Consider the following 14742-nt stretch of genomic DNA (forward strand, 5'->3'; position numbering starts at 1 on the left):
CTACTGTCCTCCTTTAAATTTGAACAGCCAACCATCACTGTGCATGCAGGCATCTAATGGAGTCCAGTTTACCGTATTTACTCGAATCTAAGCCGCACTCGAATCTAAGCCGCACCTGTAAAATGAGACTCGAAATCAAGGAAAAAAAAATTTTCCCGAATCTAAGCTGCACCTGAAATGTGAGACTCGAAATTCAAGGGGAGAGAAAAGTTTTAGGCCGCACCTCCAAATCGAAACGAAGTTGGTCCATTGTAATATGAGACACAATATAGGTCGAATGAATGACGATACAGCTACAGTAGTTTGGTTCGAGTCGTAAGCTTAGCAGTTAAGCTTTATCAGGTAGCCATTGCTATGCGTTAGGCGCTCTGTCTGTATTTATACTGGTAGCCTTCCTTTTTCACGTGCTTCGTCTGGTTTGAATTGACTGCTTATTTTTCTTTGATCTGATAAGTGCCGTTCTCTTTGTTATAGGTGTTTATGTCACTCCAAGCTGAAAATGCATTACTGTACTGTGTCATGCATTGTTTGTTGCATTCTGATAATCTGTGTTTATGACCTGTCACCGCTCGCGGCATGGCTTGATTTTGTGCACGCTACCGCCGCTTACAATTAAAAAACAAAAGAGAGGAATCGTGTCATTAGCGAAACAATGGCAAGAGACCGCTGTTTGTTGTGACTTACACTCCTGCTTTCTTCGATAATGATCAACAAGAACCAAATAATAGTCTGTAGATGATAGATGATGTTCTGAACGAGAATTTAGCAAAAATTTTTATGTAGGTGATAAAGTCTTTGGAATCTGTGACCAGTTCCACACACTGCCTTGGAAATTAGCTAAGAAAAAATTCTCAATTAAAAGACAGACCATCCAAAGGGAAATAGCTGTAGCCTCTGGCCCAGTGTCAGGATCTGTGCCCATAGGGTGCAGTGCAGATGTGGTACCACTAAAATATTTGTAGAGTGAGTGCAGATCCTGGATATGAATCAGCCAGACCTTCCCACTGTCAAATCCCATGTTTGAAGCAATTTCTTTTGTAAACCATGGTACTTGTATGAGGGTGATTTGATAAGTCTGGTAGAAAAGCAAGAAAAAATATTTGTTTCATAAACAACTCACTTTATTACACAACATAGTTTCCTCCGAGAGAGCGATCCACCACCTTCTTTATCCTGTTGGAAAAATATATTCTGTCAAACTCTGCAAAATACTCGTTGACTGTAACTGTCACTTCCTCATTATATGAAAATTTCTTCCAAGCAAGCCAAAATTCCAAGATGGGTAACAGGCAGAAGTCACTTGGGACGGAGTCTGGTCAATAGGCTGGATGAGGAACCAATTCAAAGCCCAATTGATGCACTTTTTGCATTACTATCACTGATGTGTGGAAAGGTGCATTATCCTAGTGAAAGAGTACTTTTTTGCATACCAGCCTTGAGTCTTTTTTCAGCCTATGTAAGTTTCATACAATCCAGCAATGAAGCATAATAGGATCCAGTTAAGATTCTGTCTTTTCCAAGTAATCTTTGAGAATTATTCCTTGGGAATCCCAAAAAATAGTAGCCATCACCTTGCCAATTGACAAAATAGTCATTGTCTTCTTTGGTGCATTTTCACCAGCCTCTGTCCATTGTTTTGACTGCAATTTTGACTTTAGTGTGAAGTGATGGATCCAGGTTTCATCAACAGTCTCAAGTTGGCATGAAAAGTCTTGCAGGTTGTGGTTAAACATGCCAGGCATTGTGTTGGAATGTTGTGCCAGATGCACTTTTGGTCAACTGTGAGCTATCCACCTTGTATACAGCTTCTTCATAGCCAATTCTCTGTGCAGGATATTATAAACTCACTCACTTGAGATGCCTTCAGTCTCGGCAATCTCATGGATTTTTATTCGGCAGTCATGCATTACATGTGATGGATTTTATCAATGGTTTCCTTTATGGCAATCTCACTTGGGTCCCTGTAGCATACTTCATCTTTGCTGCAGATCCGACCACATTTAAATTCATTATTTCAGAAGTAAATGGTCTCCATTGATGGTGCAAAGCCCATATGAACTTCATTCAATTCAGTTTTAATTTATGCGTTAGCCCAACCTATTAAATGAAAATGTTTAATAACAGCATGAAACTCGGGTTTTCTCCATTTTCATGCTCAGTTGACACACTGATCAATTCAGACTGACTGTCAACAATGACCTGTATGCTGTACATTGTTGACATTCTGTACACAATCCTTGGCATAATCAAGTTTACCAACCCTGAAGACACAGCAAAAAAGTTCCATTCTCTCGTGGAATTTTACCACACTTATCAAACTACCCTTGAATGAGTCAGTGGAAAGGACGCTCGTCCATTAACTTTACCACACATTTACTTTGTACGCGTATACCCATTACTCTGATATAAGGGATCGGTAGTCCACAGGGAGCTTAATGGTTAAACACCAAGCAGTCTGCCAATGGCCACTTCATCTCCACCCCAAAGAGATCTCTCACTCTAGCAAATGCTGGAACCTCACATGACTCCTGTAGTATTTATCCACAACCCCACTGTACTCATGTTGGGGAGATTTCTGACTGTACTTGATGAGTCATCATAGAGTAAGCTTGTACTGCGCTGTTACCACACATCTTTGCTATGAATCCAACTCATTGCCCGCATTTTGGGATTTGATAATAGAAAGACAGCAAAGGGTGTGAAAGCTGTAAAGTCAGTCAAGGAACTCTGTTATGTCTCAGAATGGTGCATGGTTCACACTTTCTGGAAAGTCATGGAATTTTATGAAGGTCAGAAAGTCAGGGAACACTTTCAAAAATGGTGAGAGTCAGGGAAAACAGTATTTTTTTTAAATGGATGTCTGCACTCTTTTAAATTCAGGTATGGTAAGAACTGTTAATAGATCTGCTGTATCGTATGAAAACTCATTCTTATAATCAAGTATACCAAGTGTAGAAATATTAAACCACAATTTGGTTGCAATAATTATACATCTGTCGCTTGAAACTGATAAACAATATTTTATTCAAAATAATCTCCATTGCTATATATATACTTCTCCCCCCTCTACGACAGGCTGTGAATGCCATGCAAAAAAACAGCTCTTCTTTTGAAGTGAACCAGTCAGCTGAGCCATTTTTGTACATTTTCATGCGAATTGAAGCGTTGTTCAGTGAGAGCATGTTCCAGTGATGCAAATAGATGATAATCGGACAGAGCCAAGTGTGGAGAACAAGCTGCATGCCCTAATATTTCCCAGCCGAACACCTCGATCATTTCCCTGACACATTTTGCTGTATGTGATGGGGCGTTATCATGGAGAAATATGAATTTGTGTTTCCTTTTTCCACATTCTGGTTGTTTTTCACATAATGCTTGATTTAAATAGATCATTTGCCGTTTGTTAGCGATCAGTGTTAATGGTTTCACCAGGTTTTAGCAGCTCATAATAGACGACACCCTTCTGATCCTACCAAACACAGAGCATTGTCTTCTTTCCAAAGCATTTTGGTCTTGCTGTGGATGTCGATTGTTTTCCTGGATTCACCCTTGATTTATGACACTTACAATTCTCAAAATATATCCATTTTTTATCACCTGTCACTATTCAATGGAGAAAAGACTGTCTTTTGTATCTGGCGAGCAGCATTTCACAGGTGGTCTTTTGATTTGCTTGTTGTCTTTCATTCAGTTCATGCAGAACCCATGTTCATACTTTCTGTGCCTTTTCCATAGCTCTCAACTGCAGAGACCAGCTTTCTGCATCACGTTCAATTGTTCCATGAGTTCCTGTTGAGTTTGAGTATCATTTTTATCCAATAAGGTCTGAAATTCATTGTCTTCAAACTTTTTCGGTGGTGTCCTGCACTCGTCATTTGTCATGTCAAAATCACCACTTCTGAATTTTTCAAAGCATTTGAAATACTTGTGTTTTCCCAAGAGCATGGTCGCCAAAACTTTTTGACAAGCATTCGATGCGAATCTGCAGCAGTTTGCGTCAAATGATAACAGAAAACAAATACTGTTTGCAAATTGTAGTTTGTAGGCACAGAACTTGACACGTTTATAGATTTGAAACATATAAAAGTGTATGGAACTTGAGTTACTGTGCATTGACATTCGTTGTCAGCCATTACAGGAAGCAGATTGCTCTGTAGACATGGTCTCACGGGCTCTACACTGACGGCTAGCACCATCTAGAGGGAAATTCCGGTTTCATACCTGTACACCTGGTACTTCTCTAATCTGATAAGAAGTTCCGGTTATAATAAAAAATATTCCACAAGTATGTTACAAAAATGGATGATGTTTTGTGAAATAAATATTGTATTTTCAGTCACTCGCCTGTATTGATAGAGTTTTGAGAATTTTGGATCAAAAGAAGTCATTTATTGATTCAAGGAAAAAATTAAATACCAAGCCCTTGAGAAATATTTCTGCACCAATGGAAAAATTTGCATTAAATGTAAACTGGCAGTTTTCAAATCTATTTCTCTAAATGTGTACCATTTTTAAGAGAGTTTCAGCTTCTCATCAATGTGCTTATTACTAGATTTTAAATTTGCAAATTGTTGTATATAAATTGTTGGCTACATTTAATAAGGATGACAAAATACCAACCACAGCATCTGATGGCTTCTACTTGAACTTAAAATATAAGGACAACTTGTGTATATTTCAAAGGCAAAAAGTTTCGTAAAGAAATTGAAGCAAATGATTCTTATGTTCAAAAGTTCATATTAGAGTATGAAAGCATACTTTAATCTACATCTACATCGATACCCTGAAAATCACATTTAAGTGCCTGGCAGAGGGTTCATCGAACCAACTTCACAATTATCTATTATTCCACTCTATTTTTTCTATTCGAGCTCTGATTTCCCTTATTTTCTCATGGTGATCGTATCTCCCTATGTAGGTTGGTGTCAACAAAATATTTTCGCATTCGAAGGAGAAAGATGGTGATCGGAATCTCGTGAGAAGCTTCCATCGCAACAAAAAATGCCCTTCTTTCAATGATGTCCAGCCCAAATCCTTTATCATTTCAGTGCCACTCTCTCCCATATTTTGTGATAATACAAAATGTGTTGCCCTTCTTTGAACTATTTTGATGTACTCTGTCAATCCAATCTGGTAATGATCCCACATCGTGCAGCAGTATTCTAAAAGAGGATGGACAACCATAGTGTAGGCAGTCTCCTTAGTAGATCTGTTACATATTCTAAGCGTCCCGCCAATAAAACGCAGTCTTTGATTAGCCTTCCCCACAACATTTTCTATGTGTTCCTTCCAATTTAAATTGTTCGTAATCGTAATTCATAGGGTTTTAGTTGAATTTTTGGCCTTTAAATTTGACTGTATCGTGTAACCGAAGTGGATGACCTCACACTTTTTGTTATTTAGGGTCAACTGACAATTTTCGCATCATTCAGGTATCTTTTCTAAATTGTTTTGCAATTTGTTTTGATCTTCTGATGACTTTATTAGTCGGTAAATGACAGTGTCATCTGCAAACAACCTAAGATGGCTGCTCAGATTGTCTCCCAAATCGTTTATATAGATAAGGAACAGTAAAAGGCTTATAACTCTACCTTGGGGAACCCCAAAAATCACTTCTGTTTTACTCGATGACTTTCCATCCGTTACTACAAACTGCGACCTCTCTGACAGGAAACCACAAATCCAGTTACGTAACTGAAACGATATTCCTTAAGCACACAATTTCACTACAAGCCGCTTGTATGGTACAGTGTCAAAAGCCTTTCGAAAATCCAGAAATATGGAATCGATCTGAAATCCCTTGTCAATAATACTCATCACTCAATACAAATTAAGAGCTACTTGTATTTCACAAGAACAATGTTTTGTAAACCCATGTTGACTGTGTGTCAGTAGACCGTTTTCTTCAAGGTAAGTCATAATGTTCAAACACAATATAAGTTCCATAACCCTGCTGCATACTGACGTTAATGAAATGGGCCTGTAATTAAGTGGATTACTCTTACTACCTTTCTTGAATGTTGGTGTGACCTGTGCAGCTTTCCAGTCTTTGGGTACGGGTCTTTCGTCGAGCGAACGGTTGTATATGATTGTTAAGTATGCTGCAAATGGTCAGCTCTGCTTTCATCTTGCAAGCAAGACTGGCAGCCTTTACCACTTCTGTTAGCCGCTTGAAACCAGAGAGAATCTCTTCTGATCCAAAGTGACACACATCATTGGTACCAATGTGAGCAATCACTTGCAGTTAGCTGCACCCTGTGCTCTTCATGGCATCTCAGAAGACCTGTTCCACATCTGGAATGACTCCACCCTGTATGCAGATGGAGTACACATTGGTTTTCTTTCCCTTCTTGGCAGCCATGTTCCTAAGGGTCGCCATAACGTGCCTAACGTTGGAGCTCCCAACTATCAATAATCCCACCCTCTGTGATTGTCCAGATCTTGCAGGCTGAGTGGTTTCCTCTGAAAAAGGACAGGTGACAGCATCTGGCTCAGTGACAGTGGCAGCTACAGACAGCACCTGGAACCTGTTTGTCAGACTAACCTGGGAGGCCTTACATGCGGCCACTTGGGAAGTCTTTCTCCACCTGCTACGCTCCGGGGCGACCTCCCACTCGACCACAGGTGCGGGGTCAATCTGAGTGCAAGCAGTAACTGGGCTGGCCACTGGTGAGGACCGATTGGAGGACTCGGACGTGCTGGATGTCTGTTGAATCCCCACGGCTGGTCCACAACAGTGGTGCCCATCCACTGCAGCCTTAAACTGTGTAACCGAAGCCATTACAGCCTGAAGCTGAGAGCGAAGTGTCACCAACTCGGCTCGCATCCACATACAACAATTGCAGTCCCTGTCCATAGTAAAGACTGTGAAAAACTAAACTATGCAGATAAACAGATTATTGGCATGTGCTGCACAACTCTACTGTAGACCCTGATGAAAACGCAGGAACTGAGTCTAATAAATTAGATTTATACGCAGAGATTCAAAAACCTAACTACCGAAGCACTGATGTGAAACTAAATAGTTCACCCCTGATTAGGAACTTGTAATATGTCACAAAATCGGTTTACTTTCTATTGCAAAAGAACTGTGGCTATTAGATATTAAACAAACACGCAGAAACTCAACAAACTGAACTATTAAAGCACCCAGATGATATTATAAAAATTCGCCCCTGGTTAGGAACTTGTAAAAGTCACAAAATCAATTACTTCCCTGCCACTGCTTGTGTGTCAGTCGGCTGCTGCTGCCTGATTGATTCAGCATAAGAAGGTTCCTGACAGTTGCAGTGGGCTGGGTACAGCAGCTTTTCGCACCTACATCAACCAGTCATGTAATGCAATTTTCTAAATGTCTCTATGGCAACACCTGGCAGTTGTCACAGGTATATGACTATTGTTTTCACTTGCAGCTGTCAGCAGTACGCAGCTGAAAGCTGGTAACAGCAGTGCTAACTGTCAGGGATCGCCTTACACCAACTCTTCAGAACTAATCAGTAGAGCCAAATGAAATGTTTAACCCAGCAGTGCAGTGAAACCCGATGGTTAAAATATTATCATAAGTGTTTTACACAACGAATAGAATCTATGAACAAGCCAAATCCCATGATAGCAATATTAGATATTAGTAGCGAAGCATATACTACTTTTGGCCTGACTTTTAAATTAATATGGGAAAAAGGGGGGGGGGGGGGGGGAGTTCTTCTTCAAGACTGGATGACTTTCGTTCATGTTTCATTATGAGTGAGTAAAAAAAAAAAATCAGAAAATTTTTCAAGTTATTAAACTGAGTTTGGTCTTTTCGTACGGTAATGCAACAGGTGAGAGTTGTTTTTCAAGAATTAAAAATGTAATCCATTTCAGTTGATGAAACTGCAACAGCTGCCAGAAACTGATTTATTAATTACTCTGTCACAACTATTTTTGTGACCATGAAGTCACATCTTCTTGTGAAAACTAATGACGTTACAAAGAATAGGAAGTTTACAATTAGAACTAACCTTAACTTGACTGTGTCAAAGTGCTGCATTGTCTTTTAGCAGGTGAGGACTATAGACTTTAAAATGAGATTAGATCCCCAAGAGAGAAAATAATAGGTGTCCTCTACCTTCTTGCTTGAAACTGGAATATGAAATACACACCTATCGTGCATAAAATGACAGATGACAGAGGCAAGACAAACCCCTAGAAAGAAAATGATGGCAAGAAACAAATCCGAAGAAATGGGCAAGAACCTCCCCTGGCCTCCTTCCCCCACTAGATCCAGCTTACCAACAAGTGGAGTGACCAAACCACAGGTGAAACAGCCACAGACCCCGCACAACACTTACAAAGTGCGCAGGTCATGTCCACAGAAGACTTCCCAGGGGCACATGCACAGAACCAGAGGATCAACATTGCAGCCCGGTAGCCCCACATATGCATAGGCCATTGTAGGAACTAAACCCACGTGAGAAATTAACTGTGTTACAGCACAATAAGCTAGGGGACCAGCTGTACAGAAACAAAATCACTGGAATGAAAAGCAGTATAACTGACAAACAATGTAAAGTACCTTGACACATTGACAGTATCATATGCAGTTAGGTTTAAGTGTGAATAATACATCACATTCGTGCAATGTCATAAAAGATAAAATACAAGAGTGAACTGTTTGCAAAATATCTGTAAAAGATCTACCAAACCAAAAAGGCATATCTGTGTTCAACATGGAACCACATCTTAAAAGCAACAAAAACTATAGTGACCAGTTTGAAATGTGGTAAAATTGACGAAAAATGTGAGAAACTATGAGACTGTCCTTGCACCCAGCATATTATATTACACTGTGAAATCATAACAGATCAATTGTGCAAAGAGTTAAAAAGAACCTGAAAATCAAAAACAAAACATAGTAACCAGTGTACCAGTATAAAAAACAGTGGCTGAAGGACAGCCACTTTAAAAAACCAGATAAGACCTGTATCCTAAAATGGAATACTGTCATATAAAATAAAAAAAGGGGGCAAGCCAGTTGTCCTCGTGTTATAGATGACGGGTGTTTGTGTTGTCCTCATCATTCCACCATCATTCATGAAAAGTGGCGAGATTGGACTGTGTTCAGATTTGGAATGTGTACGTGCACTTATGACAGCGCAGTTGAGCACCCCACAAACCGATCATCATCATCAAGCAGGAAGATAGGGGACCTCGTGGAGATGTAATCACAATTTAAGGTCCATAAACCTCATCTGGTAATTGGCACTGAAACATGCTGATTACAGTCAAACTAAGGTTAGCTGTAATTGTAAACTGCATATATTTTTTAGGTTCACCGGTTTTGCCTGAATATGTGACTTTAGGGACATGAAACTAGTTTTGACTGAGTGGTTTAATAAATCCGTTTCTGGCAGCTGTTCTGGTTTTATCAATTGAAATAGATTACTGCAGCTGTGTTTGCCCCTCATAGCAAGGGTGTGTAAAAAATCTAATATACAAATAAAATAAAATAACAAGAAGGGGAAAGCATACCAGTATGGAGATGTTTGGCTTGTCAATAACCTATTTGAACAAAGTGTAGTTGCACAAAGAACAACAGTACCGAGCTGGGCTTGCATTTGGGAGGACAACAGTTGAACCTACATCCCACCATCCTGATTTAGGTTTTTTGCGATTTCCCAAAATCGCTTCAGGCAAATGCCAAGGTGGTTTCTTTGATAAGGCACAGCCTGTTTCCTTCCCTAATCCAAGCTTGTGCTCTGTCTCTAGTGACCTCGTTATGGACAGGACATTAAACACTAATCTCCTCCTCCTCAAAGAACAATAGAAAATGTACCACTTGCCCAAGACTATGTTAACCAGTGTGAGAGCTGCCCACAAAAGATTTGAGGAAAACCTCCAAGAGTAAAGAAAAATCAAAAAGAAGATGGGGAAAAAGAAGCAGAAAAGAAGAGGGGGGAAAGGAGCAGAGAAAGGGAAATTATTCTAAGAAATAAAGAAACTTGAAGAGATGAGGAAAGTGAAGAAACTTGATGCTTTGATAGGAGAAGAAAATTTCAAATGAAAAGTTTAAAAACTGGAGAAGGAGAAATGACAATAATGATTCCATCATTCAATTGTGTTTTAATGTTTCAGCCTGCTTTAAAATATTTGCTGCTATAGAGAATATGATTTATTATTACCAGTACTAATTTCTCTATGTATAAAAGGCGATGTCCTGACTGACTGACTCCATCGCCCAGGCCAAAACGCTAAGAATAGAAACTTGAAAATTAGAGAAGATGTGGATCGTGTACTGTAGGTGTCATTTAAGAAGGGATTTTTTGAAGTTGCAGCCCTAAAAGGATGTTGAGACAAGATTTTTTTTTAAAGAAAATATGTTATTATGAAAGCATTTTTAAAGCCAAATCTATGAAATTTTAAATTTGGCTTCTCAGTTATAAATAAAAAAAGATATATGTGCACTGTTTTTTGGAAAAGCAACCCCTAAAGGGGTGAAACATTTCATGAAAATATTTCATTCAAAAGCATTTTTAAAGCTAAATTTTTGAAAATTGGTGTTTGACTTCTCGGTTAGACATGAAAAAAATGTTTTTTTCACTTTTTTTAATTTCTTCTCCTAAGGGGGTGAAATAGGATTAAACTGACTCATCGCCAACCAGCCCAAACCACTAAAGATAGGAACTTGAAGTTTGGTGAGGGTGTGGATCTTATACTGTAGGCATCTTTTAAGAAGGGATTGTCTGAAGTTCCACTCCTAAGGGGGGGGGGGGGGTGAAATAGGAGATGCTAGGCTTTTTGAAAGTATGTTGCTATTAAGGAAATTTTTAAGCTAGAACTACAAAAACTGGTATTTGGTTTCTCAGTCAGAAAATAAAAAAATATGTTTTTTGTGAATTCAACCACTAATGGGGTATAATAGTGGGTGAAAGCTAAAGAACTACCAAAGGATTTTTAAGGCTGCATCTATGACAATTGGTATTTGACTGCTTGGTTAGAAATAAAAAAATATGTCTTTCAGTGTTTCTGGAAATTCAACTTCTAAGGGAGTGCAATAGGGGCTGAAAATTTTTAACAAAATATTTCATTACATTAAAAAAATTTTAAAGCTTAACTTAATAAAATTGATATTTCACTGCTCAGTTAGATATAAATAAATGTTTGTTAGGGGATGAAAGTTGCTAAGGAAACATCTCAACAAGAACACAAAAGGCTTGATTAACAAAAACTTCTGACTCCGGCTATCAGAATCGCTTTTTGGTCGGAATTATATTCATTCAAAGATCATGCTTATAGGGCATTAAGTAGCATGAAAAGCTTAGAATGTTTTGCAATTTGTGAACAACATAAAAATTCAATTAAATAAAAATAAAATCTCTGCAGGCCATACAGTCTATTCAGATGAAGCAGTGGGTGCTAAGTTAATTTAGTACAAATGGGGCTGAAAAAGTATTATTTATTCTGTGTTAGGAGACTGTGTGAGCTACATTTTGAAATAAACTATACTAATAATGTAATGTACAAAAATAAAAGAAAATACAAAGGAGAGTATTTATTTAGTGGCTGACCCAATTGTCTTCTTCAGGCACTGGAAGTTTTACTGTTACGTGTACTATTCTTGGTCCTGTGCCACTGTTTATAGCCTTGTTCACTGCCCAGTGCCCACTGTGTCCTTTGACACTCTGTTGTTTTTCAGAAATTGTACTGATATTCCCCAAAAAGCACATTCTCTTAGTGTTTCCCACTCTGATGGCTGTAAAGAAAGATCTTAATAAACTGGATCCCAGACTCCAGGCCTTGTTTAAATTGAAACCTCCATCACTGTTCATTAGACTTTCTGACATCTTTATTTCGATAGACTCCTTAGTTACACTGTCCCAGAAATTTGACGCTTGCACCGCAGTACTAGTCTCCTCATATTTCATTTCATGATTGCATTCGAAGTAATCCTTGGTGACAGCTGATGCACTTTTGTATGGAATGCAGTACACAGCTAGCTTTCAGACACCTATATCATATTTCACATTACAAAGAAGATTTTTTAAATCTTTGTTGATGGGAATGAAATACACTGGATACTATGTCTTTGTAGAAGTCTACCGATCAGATGTCAGAACAGCTTAAGGCAGGTAAGCAGTTCTTGGCTTCTCTTTCTATGCATAAGTCTCATTCTCTTTCTCAGGTGTTCTTGATTTTTTGACTACAACACCCACTCAGTTTGATGATCTGAGTACTCTTTCTTTTGGAGCACTATTTGTAGATGTAATTCTTCGGTAAGTGCCTCCTCTTTTGAAAGTGTTTGAGCTCTATGGACCAGAGTCTTAAGCAGCATATTTCTTTGTGACAAATGGTGATTAGGATGGATAGAGTATAAATGTTCCAGGAACTGTTCAAGCTTCAGGAGATAGAGGTTTAAATTTAAGCAAGTCCTTGAGTCTGACACTCAACTTATTAAGATCATTAACCAGAGCCAGGAAACACTAAGAGAATGTGCATTTTAGGGAATATTAGTACAGGCTCTGAAAAACGAAAGGGCACAGTGGGTGCGAATTCAGGCGGCAAGTACATGTAACAAGAATACTTGTGGCAGTTGAAGATGGTGACTGGGTCAGTTTTCAAAATAATAAGTTAGCTGTGTATTTAGAAGCATACCATTAATCAATCATGCCAAGAAAATCTGAGAGATCACTTCAGTTCACTCTACAGGTGGGATATGCTCCATAATGGACACAAGTTGGATTAGCTTCACCAGAAGAAACGTCAACTTCTTAGGAAGCTGACCTTTCCAACAAGGTCTCTCTACATTTACCAAAGTCAAACATCTATTAACATTAGTGGCAAATAGGATTATGTGCTGTGCAAACCAGGTACTAATATGAGAAAGAATTAATTACACCCAACAAATGCTACATGTCACTTCAAAAGAGCTTCTTCATCTCCATCTCTACATGTCGGATACACTCTCTGCAGATTCTTGGGACTTGGTTGACAGAACGACATAGTCACATACAGAATCAATGCAGTCGAAAATATCTGCATGCCAGAAATCAGAATTTGATTGATTGCACAAGAAGCCTAGATGTGAAGCATGCAGCGGTACAGTAATTAATCTCACTAACAGACATCTGCAGAAGGACAGTGAAGATCCTTGTTAAAGGTATAGGTATTCGTTCCTTCCGTGCCCTATACAAGATTGGAATAATATAGAATTGTGAAGGTGGTTCGATGAACCCTCTGCCAGGCACTTGAATGTGATTTGCAGAGTATCCATGTAGATGTAGATGAAAAAATGCTATCAATATCAGATTACCTCAGCTCCATGGAGCATATTGCAGTTTTGCTGTCATCAAAAGCAGAAGAAGAAGTTTACAGTAAGATCTGTAGGGTACTTACCATGGCACCAGTACTAAGATCCAACATCTCCAGCGAAGAACAAGAATCATAGAGAAATCTGCAGAGGACAAGGAAACTGTAATTCTGCCAACAGACAAGGGCATTGTTATGGTCCCAGTGCTATCTGAATGATGTTGCATACAGAGATAAGATTCAATCCCACAAATAAAATAGAAATGAAGATGATGACTCTTCCCAGATTTGTCAGTCTCACCTCATAACACCATTAAGAGCACAAGCAGCTGTGCCACCACGACTATATGGCCCTCCTGAAGTTCACTGAGACCAGTAGTTAGTGGTGCATTTACATATTAGCTGGAAAAATACTTGAAAAACATTCTCAGTGAATATGTGAGGAATTACGAACACTACATTCATGTACTTGAGGTCAGTGTTATTGAAATGGGAGGGAACGCAGATGAAGATGAGATGGGAGATATGATACTGCATGAAGAATTTGACAGAGCACTGAAAGACTAAGTTGAAACAAGGCCCCAAAGTAGACAACATTCCATTAGAATTACTGGATAGACTTGGGAGAGCCAGCCCTGACAAAACTCTACCATCTGGTGAGCAAAATGTATGAGACAGGCAAAATACCCTCAGACTTCAAGAAAAATATATTAATTCCAATCCCAAAGAAAGCAGGTGTTGACAGGCGTGAAAATTACTCAACTATCAGTTTAATAAGTCACTGCTTTAAAATACTAAAGCATATTCTTTGCAGACAAATGAGAAAACTGGTAGCAGCCGACCTTGGGGAAGATCAGTTTGGATTCCGTAGAAATGTTGGAACACTGGAGGCAATACTGACCCTACAACTTATCTTAGAAGATAGATTAAATAAGGCAAACCTACGTTTCTAGCATATCTAGACTTGAAAGCTTTTGACAGTGTTGACAGGAATTCTCTCTTTCAAATTCTGAAGGTGGCAGGGGTAAAATACAGGGAGCGAAAGGCTATTTACAATTTGTACAGAAACCAGGCGGCAGTTATAAGAGTCGAGGGGGCATGAAAGGGAAGCAGTGGTTGGGAAGGAAGTGAGACAGGTTTGTAGCCTATCTCCGATGTTATTCAATGTCTATGTTGAGCAAGCAGCCAAGGAAGCAAAAGAAAAACTTGGAGTAGGAATTAAAATCCATGGAGAAGGAATAAAAACTTTGAGGTTTTCCGGCAACATTGCAGTTCTGTCAGAGATAGCAAAGGACATGGAAGAGCAGTTGAACAGAATGGACAGTATCTTGAAAGGAGGATATAAGATGAACATCTATAAAAGCAAAACGAGGATAATGGAAAGTAGTCAAATTAAATCAGGTGATGCTGAGGGAATTAGATTAAGAAATGAGACACTTAAAGTAGTAAAGGAGTTTT

General features: G+C 38.9%; 1 protein-coding gene across 1 annotated transcript in view; it reads left to right on the forward strand.

Moving 5' to 3' along the window:
• Positions 1 to 14742, forward strand: part of LOC124790142 (COP9 signalosome complex subunit 3) — a 124951-nt gene that overhangs the window by 75829 nt on the left and 34380 nt on the right. The gene's annotated exons all lie outside the window — the stretch shown is intronic.

The sequence above is a fragment of the Schistocerca piceifrons genome, chromosome 3 (genome assembly GCF_021461385.2).
Source record: "Schistocerca piceifrons isolate TAMUIC-IGC-003096 chromosome 3, iqSchPice1.1, whole genome shotgun sequence".
NCBI lineage: Eukaryota > Metazoa > Arthropoda > Insecta > Orthoptera > Acrididae > Schistocerca > Schistocerca piceifrons.